At 43.6% G+C, this 20,113-nt stretch overlaps 1 pseudogene; it reads right to left on the reverse strand.

The window, feature by feature from the left end:
• Positions 1-3,796: 3,796 nt before the first annotated feature.
• On the reverse strand, positions 3,797-5,403 carry LOC115641154 (annotated as a pseudogene).
• Between the last annotated feature and the right edge of the window lie 14,710 nt (positions 5,404-20,113).

Consider the following 20,113-nt stretch of genomic DNA (forward strand, 5'->3'; position numbering starts at 1 on the left):
TTAAACCCTATTGTCTGTATTTAATAAAATCACTGTTTACTTATTAATTAACTCAGAGTATGTATTAATACCTCAGGGAACAAACAACTGTGCATATCTCTCTGTCAGTGTTATAGAGGGCAAACAATGTATGAGTTTACCCTGCATAAGCTTTATACAGGGTAAAATGGATTTATTTGGGTTTATACCCCATTGGAAGTTGGGCATCTGAATACTGAAGACAAACACATTCCAGTGAGCTCTTTTCAGATAAACCTACAGCTTTGAGGCAAGTAATTCAGACCTTGGGTCTTTGTTGGAGCAGATAGGAGTGTCTGGCTCAGCAAGACAGGGTGCTGGAGTCCTGAGCTGGCAGGGAAAACAGGAGCAGAGGTAGTCTTGGCATATCAGTTGGCAGCTCCCAAGGGGGATTCTCTGGTGTAACCTATCTCACTCTCTCTCTCTCACACACGCACACTCACACACACAGAGATTCTCCTCCATTTACTGCCATTGGGTAAAAGTATCACTCCCATCAAGTTATTTAGGTACCTAAGTCTTATTTTCAAAAGTGGCTTTGGCACTCATAAATATAATAGGGCCAGATTTTTAAAGATATTTAGGTGACTATGGAGGATTACCTAAAGAAACTAAAATCTAACAAATTTCTTTGGGCATAAGCTTGTGTGGGATAAAAACCACTTCATCAAATGCATGGAGTGGAAAATACAGTAGGAAGATTTATATACATACAGAGAACAGAAAGAGATGGGGGTTGCCATACCCCTCTAATGAGACAAATCAATTAATGTGGAATAACATCAGCAGGAGAAAAAAAAACTTTTGTAGCGATTATCAGGATGGCCAATTTCAAATAGTTGACAAGAAGGCGTGCGTAACAGTACGAGGGAAATTAGCATGGGGAAATAGTTTTAGTTTGTGTAATGAACCATCCACTCCCAGTCTTTATTCAGTTTGATGGTGGCCAGTTTGCAAATTAATCCCAGTTCTGCAGTTTCTCATAGGAGTCTATTTTTGAAGTTTTTTTTGTTAAAGAATTGCCACTTTTAGGTCTGTAATTGAGTGTCCAGGGAGGTTGAAGTGTTCTCCAACTGGTTTTTGAATGTTATAATTCTTGACTGATTTGTGTCCACTTATTCTTTTGCATACAGACTGTCCAGTTTGGCCAATGTACATGGCAGAGGGGCATTGCTGGCTCATGATGGTGTATATCACATTGGTAGATGTGCAGGTGAACAAGCCCCTGATGGTGTGGCTGATGTGATTAAGTCCTATGATGGTGTCCTTTTGAGTAGGTATATGGACAGAGTTCGCAATGGGGTTTGTTGTAAGGATAGGCTCCTGGGTTAGTGTTTTTGTTGTGTGGTTGCTGGTGAGTATTTGCTTCAGGTTTGGGGGCTGTCTGTAAGTGAAGATTGGCCTGTGTCCCAAGGTCTGTGAGTGTGAGGGATCATCCTTCAGGATAGGTTGTCAATCCTTGATAATGTGCTAGAGAGGTTTAAGTTGGGGGCTGAATTAATGGCTAGTGGCATTCTGTTACTTTCTTTGTTGGGCCTGTCCTGTAGTAGGTGACTTCTGAGCAGGACATCCAGGAAGGAGAGGTTGGTGATGAAGGAGCAAACTGTACTGGTGAGTCTGGAGAAGAAGACTCAGAGATTCTGGCTTTGAGATAAACTGTTATTTCTTGTCAATAATCCAGAACCCAGAAAAGAAGAATAATTCCAAAGCTCCAATTCTTGGGCTTTATGTGACTGAGAAAGGAGAGTAACTTGTACTGTGTCAGGGTCTGACACCAGATTGGAGTTAGCCTTAAGCCCTATCCATAACCCTAACCCATAACCAACAGGAACTTAAGTATAAGTTTTCCTTAAACCTTCAATGGGGCCCATTCGTGTTTAAAGTTTAGAAAGTGCTGAAGTGGCTGCAGAATCAGGGTCTTGTACAGAATATTCAAAGTGAGTTTTAATTTCATAAACATGAGGTTTTGGACCAGATCCTCAGATGGTGTAAATTCTCAGAGATCTATTGACTTCAACAGAGCTATGACAATTTAAACCATCTGAGAATTAGCCCCTTGAATTTTCAGGAACTCTTGCATGATACTTCCATTTATTCATTGAAACAAAACACAGCATGTATAAAATGTATCCAGTCAAAACAGCTCGAAGTCCAAACACCGAGTACTTTTGATGAGCTGTTTGTAAATAAGCGATGGAGTAAGATATAGTCATAAAAAATCTTTGCTAAATAAGGCTTAATAAGAAAGACTTATAAGAAAATCATGATGTGGACAAAGACAATCATTACCAGGAAAATAAGCACAATAATTTTCATAGATTATTTATTGTCTAGCTATCTAGCTAACATAATTCACAATGAAATAGAAATCTATCATTCTGACTAAATTTGGTTATGTGTTAAGAAATGGTCCTATCTGTCTGTCTCTCTGTCTAATCCCATGATCTGTTTTTGTCTGTCATATATGTAGTGTACAGAGCCATGCACAAAGATGGTATTCTAATACTAATAACTTCTGAGATCCTGTCTCAGCTTGGAAGTGAGTAGATCTACATGGGATAGTGTATGGAACACCAGATCAGTGCATGTGATGGCACTTTTTCACTTACGCCGAGGCTAGAAGGAAATGACTCCGAACAAGTAACTTACTCCAGTGTTTATGTCACTACTGTGTGGAGCCCAGAGACTTTGGGCCAAAAACTCATCAGTATTAATTTGGTGATGTCAACGGGTCTAGTCTTCATTGGTGCTAGCGTAGATGAGTTGGGATACCAGACCCTTACATTTCTATCACCCTCACTTTCTCCAGGGGTCTGTTGCCAATTCTGGATCCTTGTGTATATAGGCTATTGGCTAAATCCTAATTTCTTCAAGGTGAGGGGCTAAACGTCAGTGATTTCAATGAGATCAAATTTGACCTCATTATCCCAAGTTAGATTTTCTTTAGAAAACACTGGAAAAAGTTTCTCTTCAAAACAGTCTTTGTACAATAGCAAGACTGACATACTACTTACATAGAGAAGATTGGTGAGATAATATCTTTTATTGGACCATCTGCTGTTGGTAAGAGGGACAAGCTTATGAGCTACATGGAGCTCTTCTTCAGGTTAAAATAATAAAAAACTGCTTCCTGAGGCTCCTAGCATGTCATTGATAAAACAATAATATCCCAACAGTATATACATAATCATTTCAGGAGGAACTTAGCCATGCAGAAACTTCTTTTGCACCCTTTTATGATTGTGGGGGGCAAAACTTCAGTTCACTCAGAAAACCTTATCAAAGATATAACACAGGAGCTCTCAAGAGAAGGCAAACATTGAAAATCCTGTCTAGCCAAACACTAAAAATTTCTCCAGGACTTGTCACCTGTAAACCCACCTGGAACAAAGAAACAAATAAAACAACAAACACCTAAACAAAAATAAACTAAAAATCTGACAAACAAAAAAACCCAAAGAACAAATGCATTGATACCTCAGTCGGAGTTGCTATCCTGAAAAATAAGAAGAGCTAGAGAACCCAGTAGGAACTTTGCTATGGCTACTGATTGTATGTGCAAGTTATCACATAGAATGTTGATGGCTAGGAGTGCATAGATAGGTAGACAGGTAGATAGATAGATTGATAGATGGATTCTGATCTTCATTGCATTGATGTAAACCTCTAGTAACTACTTTTTTTCTTGACTTAAGTTTATCTGGATTTTTATTACTGAAAATGCCTAATTCTGGATAAACAGATTGCACACTATTGTTTCATGAAAGCAATAATATCATCAGCTGATTATATCTATAAAGAAACACAGAATGAAACTGGGATCAGTGGAGAAATATAGACATTTTATTCTTGCTAAATAATTTCCAGCCTATCAGTTTACTCAGTGTACCTTTCATTTCCTTGTTTCTCATGCTATAGATGATGGGATTCATCATTGGGGGCATTATGGAATAGAGAACAGCCACCAAGGGATTCAGATCTGAGGTTGAGTTGGAGGTGGGTTTCAGGAAAGCAAAGGTGCCAGTGAATAGGAATAAGGAGACCACAATGAGATGAGGGAGGCAGGTGGAAAAGGCTTTATGCCGGCCCTTCTGAGAAGGGATTCTCAGCACTGTTTTGAAGATCTGAACATACGACACAATTATAAAAGCCAAGCAGATTAAAGATAAAAGCATAAAAAGAGAGATAATAACAACTTCACCAAGATATGAGTCAGAGCAGGCAAGATGGAGGAGCTGAGGAATTTCACGGAAGAACTGATCCACCATGTTGCCTCCACAAAGGATATCGCTAATGTGTTCCCAGTGTGCAATACAGAGCACAGAATACCACTGATCCAGGCACGGGCTGCCATTTGGACACAAGCTCTCTTGGTCATCACCATCTCATAGTGCAGTGGTTGGCAGATGGCAATGTATCGGTCATACACCATAATGGTCAGTAACGTAAAATTTGCTGAAGCAAAGAATATGTGAAAAAAGACTTGGGCAACACATCCAGAATAAGAAATCGATCTGGTGTTCATGAGGGAATTTACCATCATTTTGAGGATGGTGACAGAGATGTAGCCAAAGTCTAGGATGGACAGATTAATCAAGAAGAAGTACATGGGGATGTGAAGGTGATGGTCGAGGGCTATAGCTGTGATGATGAGAAGGTTCCCCAGCAGGGATATCAGGTAAAGCACTAGAAACACAATAAAATATAAAATCTGCAGTTCCCAAATGTCAGAGAATCCCAGGATAAGGAATTCGGTCACGGCGGTTTGACTGGACATTTTCTTCCTCAGTACACTGTGTGATGCCTGTGCAGGGAATGAGAAGGACAATAGTCAGGACCAGAGTGACAGAGAGAATGGCCTGCTTCTCCTTTTCCTAATATCTCATTATAAGGATGTCAAAGGTGCACAGAACTCCTCACTTACAATGACTAGGTGTTGTTAGTGCTCCTTAACTCTCACAATCAATCAGTCACATTATCACACTAGAGTAACCGCCTTTAAACTTAACATAGCTTCATCACTTTACCCAACCTGAGGATTTAATCCAAGCTGTAGCTTGATAAAATGCAGTATGAAGGATGGAACAAAGCACACTCCAAATCTAACAATTCTTGCAAAGAAAGTCCCTCCATTGCGACCATCACCAAGCGCACAATTTGGGCATGAAACTAATAGATTAAAATGCCAACACATCCTGATTCCCACTTTGAAGGGCAATGTAACATAGACTTCTCCAGCATCGCAAGTAGCAGCTCATCTGTGATGTTTCTACCTTAAGTTCTATGCCTAAACAGCCGGCTGCCTGCTTCCAAGTTGATTTATGGCAACAATTCCCAGCTGTACTTCTGTCTGCGTGTAACAATGGGCTAGCAGCATACCTCCATCATCGCTATGTTTTATCATTTACTCTGTACTGTGCAGTGCAGGGGTTGTTAGGACACCTGGGCTTTATTCTTGTCTCTGCCGGTGACCTGATGTGTGACCTTAGCCCAGACATTTCCCCTCTTTCTGCCTCTGTTTCCCCTCCCTCCCTTTCTCTGCCATCTCTTCTAGGACTGTAAGGGCTTTCGGAGGGGGCAGGGGGGCAGATTGTTAAAAGTATTGAGGCACCTAGTGGGATTTTCAAAAGCATCTAGGCCCCCAAAGCCCCTTGAAATCAATGAGTTATAAGCTCCTAGATGCTTCTGAAAATCTCACTAGGCACCTAAATACCTGTGATAACATGACCTCTTGTCTTACTCTGTGTAAGTTCTGCAAACCCATTTACATTCTTTACACTAAGCCAGCAGCAATGTGGAGCTAGACCAGGAGATCAGAGTTCTACTCCGAGTGAGCTCCTGGATGTCCTTGAATGGTGGCAGGATAGACAGCCTTTGCCTGCTTGGTTCAACTCTAAACTGGGGTTTTAAGAGACTCTTCTGTATAAAACATTCTGTGCCCGGCCAACTTTACTGTTTACTAAATTGTTACCTCTACGCAACGATCCCTTTGAAAGAGAAATCACACAGCTGCAATAGAATAAATGGGTTTGAATTCAATCTCTTATCAGGCAATATTACTGTTCTGAAATTTATGTCAAATTTAGAGCTGGTTGGAAATTTTCAGCTGTGTTATTTCTAATGGAGATAGGCTTTTCATCTAAACAACACCACCACCAAAAAAATTCTAGAATCTGTCTGCTTCCCTCAAACATTTTGGGATTCTTTTGTAAAGAATTTGAAAACTCAAAATTCAAACTTTTTTGTTTTAGTGAATAAAAAAATCCAGTTTTCAGCAGAAAGCTTTCATTTGCCAAAAACTGTGGGGGTGGGGAGGAATGATTTGGGGTTTGCTGTGAAAAGTCAAAATTTTCCCAAAAGATGGAAAAATTCCAATCAGCAGCAGGTATTTGATTTAACTACGAGTAAAAGTCTTAATGAGTTCATAATGTAAGTCTGATTTAGCATCTTAAGTTTCCCCTGTATGTTGATCCCCCAACATATTTATTGAAATAGCAAACTTACTGTGCTGATATTTGTGGATTTTTTTTCAAACGTATGATGCATTCAGTCATCCAGCACCAGCATTCTTTGGTCAATATCTATTTATATACCAGAATCTAGACGCTAAAGGCACAAGTATCCGAGAATCCTTTCCCCGCCTCCTCAGTCTGAGACAGAACTGACAGAACTAGACGCAAATCTGTTGCTCTCTGCAGATGAGCTGTGTGTAGCTGGCATTGAGCATCACTGGGATTAAAGGACTGATGCTGTGGGAAGGTGATTTATTCATGTCTATTTCCTAAGGCCTATTGCAGCTCACTCCCTGGAGCCCTGCACAGCCCAGCAGCAGAGTCCCAGAGGCAAGTGCATAGATGAGTAGGTGTTAAAGCCAAAAAAGCCATTCTGTCCCTGAAGTCTGACCCCCTCATAGCACAGGCCTATGATCTCCCGCAGCGTTCCCTGATTCTAGCCCAGCTTCTGTGCGCCAGATTTACAAAATGGAGACAGGCACCTACAGGGATTGATCAATGCTCTTAAATGAGCTAGGCGGCCGAGTCTCATGGTCATTCAGTGGGAGTTAGGAGTTTAACCTGCTTAGATGTTATTATTATTATTATTATTATTATTATTATTATTATTAATAATAATAATAATAATAATAATAATAATAATAATAAAGTCAATTCCAATAGGCACCTGTCTCCTTCTTTAGGTGCCTTTGGAATCCTGCTCCTGTGTCTATCTTGTTCACTTCCAAGGCCCAGGCTTCTCCTGAATTTCAGATAATGAACTCTGGGATTCGCAAAAGAACCTATCAGACTAAAGCATGTACCTCTTGGGCTCCTAACTCCCTTAGACTCCCTTGAGAATCCCAGCCTGAAATGGTAACTAGTACTGCCAGGGATCTAGAGAGTGGAGGTCACAAGATGCCAAGAACTCCTGCTATGCAGCTATGTTACTTCAATTCTCTCTGGCTCACTTTACCAAAATTTGGGGCATAATAATTGAGACTGCATGAGAAAATTCATAATGAAACTTTGATTTAGAGATGATCCATGATTCAGTTTTGTTTGAGCTCTTAATGAATTTTCATAGATCTGGGTGCAATATTTGTCTTTTTTTCCTCAAACAGAATTTGCCTGTGTTCCACAGGAATATAGGAATCACCAGAGTCCAGTGTCCTGACTCTGACAGCGGCCAGCAACAGATTCTGCATCACCCACAGCCTGGAACAATAAGGATGGGATGGGGAGATCTGCCCCCAGTGCAGCATCGTCTGCCTGAGTCTGAAGAGGGCCTGAGACAATGGCTCTGGGAGAAGGGAACTTCCCCAGGCATCTCCATGGGGTATGAACTTGCAGCCCAACGGCTCTGGAGGACTCCACCAACCCTGCCTTAGCAGGTGGCTCGGTGTGCAGGAGGAGGGGAAGAGCACAGCAGTCCTGACCCCTTCATCCAAGCAGATCTACCCTGGCTAGGGAGGTAAGGACTCAGAGTATCACGACTGCCCCTGCCTGTCTGTGGGCACCATGCTGATCCCAAGGGGTTGGGGACAGTCACCTTCTCCTCTTCTAGGACAAAGCAGGGGTCCAATGCCACAGTCCCAGCCTCTCTTTGAGAGCCTCCTGCCAGTGACAGTCCATGTGGGACACTGGATCAAGGGGACCGAGTCCCTTGCATGGCCCTGAGGTGTCTGAATCCAACCCTGAGAATCAGCAGAGCTTGATGGGACTAAATGTGCCTCTTTCCCCAGGCTCCTGGGAACAGCTCGGCTCAGATTTCGCCATATCCACAGAGCCAATTATCTCATCATAGAAGTCAAACAGATTGGTCAGGCATGAATTGCCCTTGGTGAATCCATGTTGATTCTCCCCAATCACCTTCATCTGCTCCAAGTGCTTCAAAATGGATTCCTTGAAGATCTGCTCCACGATTTTGCCGGGGACTGAAGTTAGACTGACTGGTCTGTAGTTCTCCGGGTTCTCTTTCTTCCCTTTTTTATATATGGGCACTATATTTGCCTTTTTCCAATCGTCCAGGACCTCCCCCGATCACCATGAATTTTCAAAGATAATGGCCAATGGCTCTGCAATCACATCAGCCAACTCCCTCAGCACCCTTGGATGCATTAGATCTGGACCCACGGACTTGTGCATGTCCAGCTTTTCTAAATAGTCTTAACCTGTTCTTTCACCATTGAGGGCTGCTCACCTCCTCCCCGTACTGTGTTGCCCTGTGCAGCAGTCTGGGAACTGACCATATCTGAAGAAGGAGGCAATAAAAGCATTGAGTACTTCAGATTTTTCCACATCATCTGTCACTAGGTTGCTTCCCTCATTCAGTAAGGGTCCCACACTTTTCCTGATCTTCTTCTTGTTGCTAACATACCTGTAGAAAGCCTTCTTTGTTACCCTTCACATCCCTTGCTAGCTGCTACTCTGATTGTGCCTTGGCCTTCCTGATTACACCACTGCATGCTCTAACAATATTTTTATACTCTTTCCTAGTCATCGGTAAGATTTTTTGGCTCCAGAGTACAGTGTTATATCGGGGTAGAGGTGTATGTCACACTCACTTTCTCCAGGCATCTGCCAGCCAATTCTAGATCCTTGTGTATATAGGCTATTGGCCAAATTGTAATTCCTCTGAAGAGAGAGGCTAAACCTCAGTGAATTCAATGGGATCCAAATTTTGTCTTATTATCCTGAGTTAGATTTTCTTTAGAAAACACTGGAAAAAGTTTCTCTTCAAAACAGGCTTTGTACCATAGCAAGAATGACACTGTTCTTGCATAGAGAAGATGGTGAGGTAATATCTTTTATTGGATTATCTTCTGTTCATGAGAGGGACAAGCTTTCGAGCTACACAGAGATCTTCAGGTTAAAATAATAAAAGACAGCTACTTGAGGCTTTTTGTCACCTAACACATCATTAATAACACAATAATATCACAACAGTATATACACAATTAATTCAGGAGGAACTTAGCCATGCAGAAACTTCTTTTGCTCCCTCTTATGATTGTGGGAGCAAACCTTCAGCTCACCCAGAAAACTCCATCAAAGAGATGACGTATAAGCACTCTCAAAAGAAGGCAAACATTGAAAATCCTGTCTAAGAAAATGCTCAGCATCTCTCCAGGCCATCCCACCTGCAAATCCATCTGGAACAAAGACACAAATAAAAACAACAAACAACCTAACAAAAATAAACTAAAAATTTGACAAAAAAAAAACAGAAAAAACCAAAGAACAAATGAATTGATACCTCAGTCAGAATATTATCCTGAAAAATAAGAACAGCCAGAGAACCCAGTAGGGACTTTGCTGTGGCTACTGATTTTATGTGCAAGATTATCACATAGAATGGTGATGGCTAGTAGTGCATAGATAGATAGATTCTGATCTTGATTACATCGATAAAAACTTCTACTAACTACTTTTTTTCTTGACTTAAGTTTGTCTGGATTTTTATTAGTGGAAGTACCCAATTCTGCATAAACAGATTGCACAGTATGTTCTCATGAAGCCAATAATGTCATCAGACGATTATATTTATAAAGAACACAGAATGAAACTGTGATCAGTGGAGAAACATAGACATTTTATTCTTGCTGAATAACCTCCAACCTATCAGTTTACTGAGTGCACCTTTCATTTCCTTGTTTCTCATGCTGTAGATGATCGGATTCATCACTGGGGGCATTATGGAATAGAGAACAGCCACTAAGAGATTCCAATCTGAGGTTGAGTTGGAGGAGAGTTTCAGAAAGGCAAAGGTGCCAGTGAAAAGGAATAAGGAGACCACAATGAGACGAGGGAGGCAGGTGGAGAAGGCTTTATACCGGCCTTGATCAGAAGGGATTCTCAGCACTGCTTTGTAGATCTGAACATATGACATAATTATAAAAGCAAAGCAGATTAAAAATAAAACCACACCAAAAGAAATAACAACAACTTCACCAAGGTATGAGTCACAGCAGGCAAGCTTGAGTATCTGGGGGATTTCACAAAAGAGCTGATCCACCATGTTGCCTCCACAGAAGGATATTGCAAATGTGTTCCCAGTGTGCAGTGCAGAGTAGAGAATACCACTGATCCAGGCACTGGCTGCCATTTGGACAAAAGCTCTCCTGGTCATAAACATCTCAACCACCATCTGCAGTGGTTGGCAGATGGCTATGTATCGGTCGTACCCCATGATGGTCAGTAACGCAAAATTTGCTGAAGCAAAGAATATGTAAAAAAAGACTTGGGCAACACATCCAGAATATGAAATCAATCTGGTTTTCATGAGGGAATTTGCCATGGATTTGAGAATGGTGACAGAGATGGAGCCAAAGTCTAGGACGGACAGATTCATCAAGAACAAGTACATGGGGTTGTGAAGGTGGCGGTTGAGGGCTGTGGCTGTGATGATGAGAAGGTTCCCCAGCAGGGATATCAGGTAAAGCACTAGAAATAAAATAAAATGTAAAATCTGCAGTTCTCTAATGTCAGAGAATCCCAGGAGAAGGAATCCAGTCATGGTGGTTTGGTTGGACATTTTCTTCCTCAGTACATTGTGTGATGGCTGTGCAGGGAATGAGAAGGACAATGGTCAGGATCAGAGTGACAGAGAGAATGGCCTGCTTCTCCTTTTCCTAATATTTCATTATATGAATGTCAAAGGTGCACAGCACTCATCCCTTACAAAGACTAGGTATTGTTAGTACTCCTCAGCTCTGAAAATCCGTCAGTCATATTATCATACTAAAACAACCACCTTTAAACTCAACAGAGCTTCATCACTTTACACGATCTGAGAATTTGGCCCAAGGTGTGACTTGATAAATGCACTGTGAAGGATGGAACAAAGCACACTCGAAATCCAACAAGTCTTGCAAAGAAGGTCTCTCCATTGCGACCGTCAACAAGCTCACAACTTGGGCATGAAACTAATAGACTAAAATGCCAACACAGCCTGAGTACCACTTGGAAGAGCAATTTTAAGGACTCTTCCAGCATTGTAAGTAGCAGCTCATCTGCAAGCTGTGTGCCTAGACGGCCTGATGCCTGCTTACAAATTGATTTATGCGACATACTCCCAGCTGCACTTCAGTCTGCATGAAACAATGGACTAGCAGCATCCCTCCCTCACCGCTATGTTGTATCGTTTATCCTGCGCTATCCGGTTCAGCGGTTGTCAGGACACCTAGGCTCTACTCTTAGCCCTATGTCTTATTCTTTGTAAGTTCTGTGAACCCATTTACAGTGTTTATGATCAGCTGGCAGAAGCGTGGAGCTAGACCAGGAGATAAGGGTTCTACTCCCAGTGAGCTCCCGTATGTCCTTGAATGGGGTCAGAGAGACAGGGTTTGGCTGCCTGGTTCAACTCTAAACCAGAGTTTAAAGAGACTCGTCTGTATAAAACATTCTGTGCACTGCCAACTTTACTAATTATTTAATTGTTAACTCTACACAACGATCCCTTTGAAAGAGAAATCACACAGCTGCAATAGAATAAATGGGTTTGAAATCAAGCTCTTATCAGACCATATTAATGTTCCCCAATTCATTTAAAATTTATGACTGGTTGGGAATTTTCAGCTGTGTTATTTCTAATGGAGATTGGTGTTTCATCTAAACACCACCACCACCACCAAAATCGTAGAATCTGTCTACTTCCCTCCAACATTTTGGGATTCTTTTGTAAAGAATCTGAAAACTTAAAACTCAAAGTTTTTTGGTTTTATGATTAAAAAAATCCAGTTTTCAGCAGAAAGTTTTAAATTGCCAAAATGTGGGGGAAAATATGATTTGGGGTTTGCTGTGAAAAGTCAAAATTTTCCCAAAGGGTGGAAAAATTCCAATCAGCAGCAGATATTTGATTAAACTGAGAGTAAAAGTCTTAATGAGTTCATGATGTAAGTCTTATTTAGCATCTTAAGTTTCCTTTGTATGTTGATCCCCCAACATATTTAATTGAAATAACAAACTTACTGTGCTGATCTTCGTGGATTTTTTTCCAACATATGACACATTCAGTCATCCAGCACCAGTATTCTTTGGTCAATATCTATCTATATACCAGTATTTAGAAGCTAAAAGGCACAGGTATCTGAGAATCCTTTCCCTACCTCCTCATTCTGAGACTGAACTGACAGAACTAGACTCAAACCTGTTGCTCTTTGCAGATGAGCTGTGTGTAGCTGGAGTTCAGCATAACTGGCATTAATGGACTGATGCTGTGGGAAGGTGATTTATTCATGTCTATTTCCTAAGGCCTATTGGGACTCACTCCCTGGAGCCCTGCACAGCTCAGCAGCAGAGGCCCAGAGGCAAGTGCATGGATGAGTAGGTGATAAAGCCAAAAGAGCCATTCAGTCCCTCAAGTCTGACCCCCACATAACACAGGCCTATGATCTCCCCCCGGCGTTACCTGATTCCAGCCCAGCTTCTGTGTTATCTGAGGGCCAGGTTTACAAAGATGGAGACAGGCACCTACGGGGATTGATCAATGCTCCTAAATGAGCTAGGTGGCCAAGTCCCATGGTCATTCAGTGGGACTGAGGAGCTTAACCTGCTTAGATGCTATTGTCAATTCCAATAGGCAGCTATCTCCTCCTTTAGGTGCCTTTGGAATCCTGCTCGTGTGTCTATCTTGTTCACTTCCAAGGCCCAGGCTTCTCCTGAATTTCTGATAATGAACTCTGGGATTTGCAAATGAGCCTATGGGAGTAAGGTATGTACCTCTTGGGCTCCTAAATCCCTTAGAATCCCTTGAGAATCCCAGCCTAAAATGGTACCTAGCACTGCCAGGGATCTAGAGAGAAGATCACAAGATGCCAAAATCTATGCAGCTATGTTACTTCAGCTATCTGTGGCTCACTTTACCATACTTTGGGGCATAATAATTGAGACTGCACGAGAAAATTCATAATGAAACTTTGATTTAGAGATGATCCATGATTCAGTTTTGTTTGATCTCTTAATGAATTTTCATAGATCTGGGTGCAATATTTGTCTTTTTTCCCCCAAAACAGAATTTGCCTGTGTTCCACAGGAATATAGAAATCTCCAGAGTCCAGTGCCCTGGCTCTGACAGGGGCCAGCAACAGATACTGCATCATCCGCAGCCTGGAACAATAAGGATGGGATGGGGAGATCTGCCCCCAGTGCAGCATCGTCTGCCTGAGTCTGAAGACGGCCTGAAACAATGGTTCTGGGAGAAGGGAAATGCCCCAGGCATCTCCATGGGGTATGAACTCACAGCCCCATGGCTCTGAAGGACTCCACCAACCCTGCCTTAGCAGGGGGCTTGGTGTGCAGGAGGAGGGGAAGAGCACAGCAGTCCTGACCCCTTATCCAAGCATATACACCCTGGCTAGGGAGGTAAGGACTCAGAGTACCACGATTGCCCCCTGGCTGTGTGTGGGCACCATGCTGATCCCAAAGGGCTGGGGGACAGTCACCTGCTCCTCTTCTGGGACAGAGCAGGGGTCCAATGCCACTGTCCCAGCCTCTCTTTGAGGGCCTCCTGCCAGTGACAGTCCATGTGGGACACTGGATCAAGGGGACAGAGTCCCTTGCATGGCCCTGGAACATCTGAATCCAACCTTGAGAATCAGCAGAGCTTGATGGGACTAAATGTGCCTCTTTCCCCAGGCTCCCGGGAACAGCTCGGCTCAGATTTCCCTATGATGATGAGAAGATTCCCCAGAAGGAATGCCAGGTGAAGCAGCAGAAACACCACAAAGTGTAAAATCTGCAGTTCCCGAACCTCAGAGAATTCCAGGAGAAAAATTAGGTCACAGTGGTTTGGTTGGACATTTTCTTCCTCAGTACACTGTGTAATGAGAAGGACAGAGTCCCTTGCATGGCCCTGGAGTGTCTGAATCCAGCCCTGAGAGTAAGCAGAGCTTTATGGGAATAAATTTGCTGCTTTCCCCAGGGTCCTGGGAACAGCTCTGCTGAGAGCAGTGACTCCTGATGGGACCATGCCCCCCGTCAATGGAGAGTTCTGCACTAACCTCCACGTCAGGGTGATTCCCTGTGAGTGAGTGGCTGGTTGGAGACCTGCACCATGGTGGTTTAATTCATTTTCTGATCAAATGTAACTGTGAAGGCTTTCATGATCCCTGTCAGTGTCTCACCCTTCTGGTCATTTTGTCTCAGCGATATATTGTGGCAGTGAGTTCCCCAGGTTAGCTGTGTACTGGGTGAGGCTGGGCAGAGGCCAGCCTGAAAATACTGTTCAGAAAAGGGACTGGGTCATGCAGAGGAAGAATGAGAGTTGGGAAGGAAGGAAATGGTGGCCAGGTCTTGTCAATGTGGAGAAGGAGGAGAGAATGGGCAGGTATTTGGAGTTGAGGTGGGACATGCTCCCTGGGGCTCGGGCCACTTTAGGGGAGTGGGGCTGAGCACAGGAGGGGACTGGTGGACAGAGGGATTATGCAGGGATCTCTGAGAAAGCTCAGTCAGGAACTCAGGGTGGGGGAATTTGCTCTGGGCCATGGAAAGGGGAACCTCAAAGAACAGGGGCTAAAAGGGTCTGTCAAGATATTATTCCCACTTTGAACTTTAGCGTCCAAAAAGTGGGGACCTGCATGTAGTCTTCTAAGCTTAATTCCTATCTTAGACCTGCCACCAACCAGAAATTTCAGTGTCTGGTACACTCCCTGTCCCTCAAAACCTTCCTGGAGAGAAATTAACCATTCCCCCTCCTTCCCCCTCCCAGACTTTCCCTGAGAGATACACTGATCCAAACTCCTTGGATCCTAAAACAGAGAGAAATTAACCTTCCCCCCACCTCCTTTCCCCCCACCAATCCCCTGGTGAGTCAGACCCAAGTCCCTTGGGTCTTACACAAGGAAAAAATCAATCAGGTTCTTAAAAAGGAAAGCTTTTAATTAAAGAAAGAAGAAATAAAAACTATCTCTGTAAAACCAAGATGGAAAATGTTTACAGGGTCTTTAGCTTATGTAGACTAGAGGGATTCCCTCCCCCCTATCTTAAGATACAAGTTACAGCAAACAGAGGTAAAATATCCATCCAGAAAAATACACATTTGCAAATAAAGAAAACAAACATAAAGCTAATCCACCTTTTCTAGCTAGTACTTACTATTATGAACATGAGAGACTGTGTTAGAAAGAATGGAGACAGATCTGGTTGCACGTCTGGCCCCTTTTAGCTCCAAGAGAGAACAAAGAACAAAACAAACAGCACAAACAAAGACTTCCCTCCACCAAGATTTGAAAGTATCTTGTCCCCGATTGGTCCTTTGGTCAGGTGTCAGCCAGGTTCACTGAGCTTGCTAACCCTTTACAGGTAAAAGAGACATTAACTCTTAACTATCTGTTTATGACAGGGTCTGTGGGGTGGAGGGTTGCAAGATGGAGGGAGAGGATTAGGGGCTGTGAGTGTTTCTTTGGGGGTCTGGGCTGTGTGAGGCAGAGGGAGGGAAACACTCAGGGAATAGGATAAGGGGGTTCAGGGGGTGGAGGATGCAGCAGGGGCTGGAGTCAAAGGGCCTGAATCTCTTCTTACTTAGACCAGACCTACTCCATTGTAACACCATGGACTTACCCTGTGGAGAGTGAGAGGGGAATCAGGCTCCTTGACTGCAATGGAATTACTCCTGATTCACACCAAGGTGAGCGAGAGGAAATCAGCCCCATCGACTCCAAAGGAGTTGCTTCTAACTTTTCTTAACGTTGGTGTGTTTTGGTGCTGATTTTTTGTGCCCAGATAGAGGTCAAACCAGGGCTCAGATCCTCACAGTAGGACGCATTTCCAGTGCTCAAGGCCACCCCAGCAGCCCTTCAGGGGAAATAAAGGCACAGAGTTATTAGTCAGAGAGTTTAGCTCTCAGTTGTGTCCTTCAGCCTCAGAAGTGCTTGGAGTCATGCCGAATGGATTAAACTGGCCACGTGCATGGAGAGAGCACGAGCTGGTTGAAAGCTATCGATAAGGTGGAATGTTCTGGCTGGCAAAACTGCAGGCCAGCTGGGCACTTTGAGTTGAGATCTAACCCCATGCAGAAATCTGAAACTAAGAACAGGAGGCACCTGACTCTCTCTGAGTGGTTTGAATTGTGGGGAAATGTCACCTGAGTACAGCAGGATATTTAAGAGGTGCTGAAACTATTTTTGAAATGCACTTTCCTTCTGGGAGGGGAGGATGATGAGGATGGGAATTAGAGGAGAAGGGTTTTGGGGCAGGGAAGACAAGGGTGATTATGGGCAGAGAATGGAAAGGGTGGGTGCGTAGGAGGTGGGTTGGGGGTCAGGAGATGAGGAGGGGTGGAACACTGGGAATGGGGGATATGAGGGTAGGTGACAGGGGGACTGAGACAACAGAGGGGTGTGATGTCCTCTTTCAATGTTCAGGGGGCTCTATGCTCTCCACTCCCCCAGAGGAAAGTCTCACTTTCCTTTATTAGTTCCAGTTTTTCAATGGTGAACACAGCACCCTGTTGTCTTTTCATCAGCACCGTCTCTGTGTGTGTATCTATCTCAGGGATCAGCAACCTTTCAGAAGTGGTGTGCCGAGTCGTCATTTACTCAGTTTGATTTAAGGTTTCGCATGCCAGTCATATATGTTAACGTTTTTAGAAGGTCTCTTTCTATAAGTCTATTATATATAACTAAACTATTGTTGTATGTAAAGTAAATAAGGTTTTTAAAATGTTTAAGAAGCTTCACATAAAATTAAATTAAAATGCAGAGCCCCGCGAATGGGTGGCCAGGACCTGGGCAGTGTGAGTGCCACTGAAAATCAGCTCGTGTGGCGCCTTCGGCACGTGTGCCATAGGTTGCCTACTCCTGGTCTATCTCCTTCTGTGCTGGATCCAGAACTAGAATAAGGGGCAGGGCCCTCGACAGCCCCACAATCCCCTCACTTGTGTGTGCCACTACCAGGGGGGGGGTCTCTATGCATCTTTGGGGGTCGAACCCCCCTTCCTCTCTCCCTTTTGTGATCTTGGGGGCTTTGATCTTGCCCTTTGGGAAGGTGGGGGAAGAGATGATGCTGTCTCCTTAACACTCCCCGCTCCAATGTGTGCCAGGGCCTGGGGAAGCACTGCCCTTCAGGGTGTCAAGCTGTGAAGAGGCAAACAGGGACATGCACCCACAACACACAGAACAGCCTGCTGGCACCTGGGTGACTGATATGAGTGGAGCAGTTCACACCTCTCTGAGCGATTGTTTCAGGCTGTACCATCTCCTGGAGGTGTTTCTCACTCTGCTGAGAATAGCTCATTGAGATGAACAGCCCACTTCACACATCTCTGAGCCTGCATTACTGCAGATGGCTGTGTCTAGTTTTGTGCTGCGCCTACTGAGAGGTTGGGGATGGATGTGAGGGGACCCCAGATTGGTAAAGCAGTGCACAGATTACAGCTCCTTTCCAGAAAAATGTGATGGTTCTTAAAAAAGCCTTTTGCTCTACTCATCATTCATATCCACGGCCACCTACAGCTGCCGCAATGACCACTAATTCCGACCAACAAACTTTCTTTCTCTTAAAAAATTAGGAACTAAAATGGCTGAAAATTTCATTAACACAGAGTTAAGGTTTCCCAGTGACAGCTCATGCCTGTCCAGAAGGTCGAGTTCAGCTAACCTTACGCTTCTAACAAGGAAATGCAGAAGTGAATTAAATGTCCTCATAAACATAACTCCCCTGTCCCTGTGCGATGCCCTACGACACCCATAATACACATGATGTCCTGTCCTTTTCAGTGTTTGAGCACTCTCCCCTCCCCAGTGCACAGCCTCATTTTCATGTTACTTTCCATTGTGGAGCTAGAAAAAGAGCATAGCACTCAGGTGTGTTCCTGTCAGCTTCCTTGGTGTTATGTCTACCTTAGAATCATAGAATATCAGGGTTGGAAGGGATCTCAGGAAGTCATCTAGTCCAACCCACTGCTCAAAGCAGGACCAATTCCCAACTAAATCATCCCAGTCAGGGCTTTGTCAAGCCTGACCTTAAAAACTTCTAAGGAAGGAGATTCCACCACCTCCCTAGGTAACCCGTTCCAGTGCTTCACCACTCTCTTAGTGAAAAAGTTTTTCCTAAAATCCAACCTAAACCTCCCCCGCTGCAACTTGAGACCATTATTCCTTCTTCTGTCATCAGGTACCACTGAGAACAATCTAGATCCATCCTCTTTGTAATCCCCTTTCAGGTATCTTCTTCTCTGCAGGGTGCAAATATAACAGCACACACTTCCACTCTGCCTTGTCACTGGAGCTACCTTCACCTCCCCCACCCTCAAACACAGCCTGCTCCCCTGACAGAACACCACACCTGTGAAATTTAACAGCCACTTCATGACCTTTTACAGCCCCTTCACATAGGAGATCACCTAAATTTATACTTCCCTACTCGTCATTAAATCCACAGCCTGCTCTCATATCCCACTTCATTACTGGCTATACCGTGGCAAGAAGACACCAGTGCTACTGACACGACCTACACATTTCTGTATTGAATTGATGCAGACGGGTCCCTTGAGGAACAGGTACACCTCTCTCCTTTGATCACATACATGGGGGGGACTCAGACCCAGATCTTGTTATATCACAGTCACGGCTCTGTGATGTTCCTCAGCTAATCCCAAAATCTCCTCATATGACAATCATACCTCCACCAACTTGCCCCACCTACTGCCTCCATTATTCAATACAGCTACAGCTAGCACAGTAAATGCAGCTGGGGGCAGAATTAAGATTATGTGAGCATGTACCTTAACTCTATTTCTTGGGTTTCCAAAGTTTAAGTATTGCTGAACTTAATGTTCTGGTACAGCAAGAGCTATCACTAGATGATAGATAGATAGATAGATTCTTTAAAAGCAGCAAAGAATCCTGTAGCACCTTATAGACTAACAGACGTTTTGGAGCATGAGCTTTTGTGGGTGAATACCCACTTCACCAGGTGCATGTAGTGGAAATGTATAGGGGCAGGTATATATATGCAAGCAAGCTAGAGATAACGAGGTTAGTTCAATCAGGGAGGATGAGGCCCTGTTCTAGCAGTTGAGGTGCAAAAGCCAAGGGAGGAGAAACTGGTTTTGTAGTTGGCTAGCCATTCACAGTCTTTGTTTAATCCTGAGCTGATGGTGTCAAATTTGCAGATGAACTGAAGCTCAGCAGTTTCTCTTTGAAGTCTGGTCCTGAAGTTTTTTTGCTGCAGAATGGCCACCTTAAGATCTGCTATAATGTGGCCAGGGAGGTTTACACTGGTGTAAACCTACAGTATCTCCACTGACTTCAGTGAACTTAATCTGGATTATTACTACTGTGAACATTTTGCATAAAAAGACTGCACATCACATTCCCATGGAGACAATAATGTCATCGGTTGATTATATCTGTAAAGAAGCACAATATGCAAACATGGCCAAGGGAGAAATCTGCAAATTTTATTCTTCTTGAATAACTTCCCCTCAGTCCGTTTTCTCAGGGCACCTTTGATCTCCTTGTTCCGCCTGCTTTAGATGGCTGGATTCATCACTGGAGGCACCACAGAATAGAGAACAGTCACCATGACATCCAGCCCTGATGTTGAGCTGGAGGTGGGATTCAGGTAGGCAAAGGTACCAGTGCAAAGTAACAAGGAGATCA

This window comes from Gopherus evgoodei, unplaced genomic scaffold (assembly GCF_007399415.2).
Source record: "Gopherus evgoodei ecotype Sinaloan lineage unplaced genomic scaffold, rGopEvg1_v1.p scaffold_33_arrow_ctg1, whole genome shotgun sequence".
In the NCBI taxonomy this organism is placed as follows: domain Eukaryota; kingdom Metazoa; phylum Chordata; order Testudines; family Testudinidae; genus Gopherus; species Gopherus evgoodei.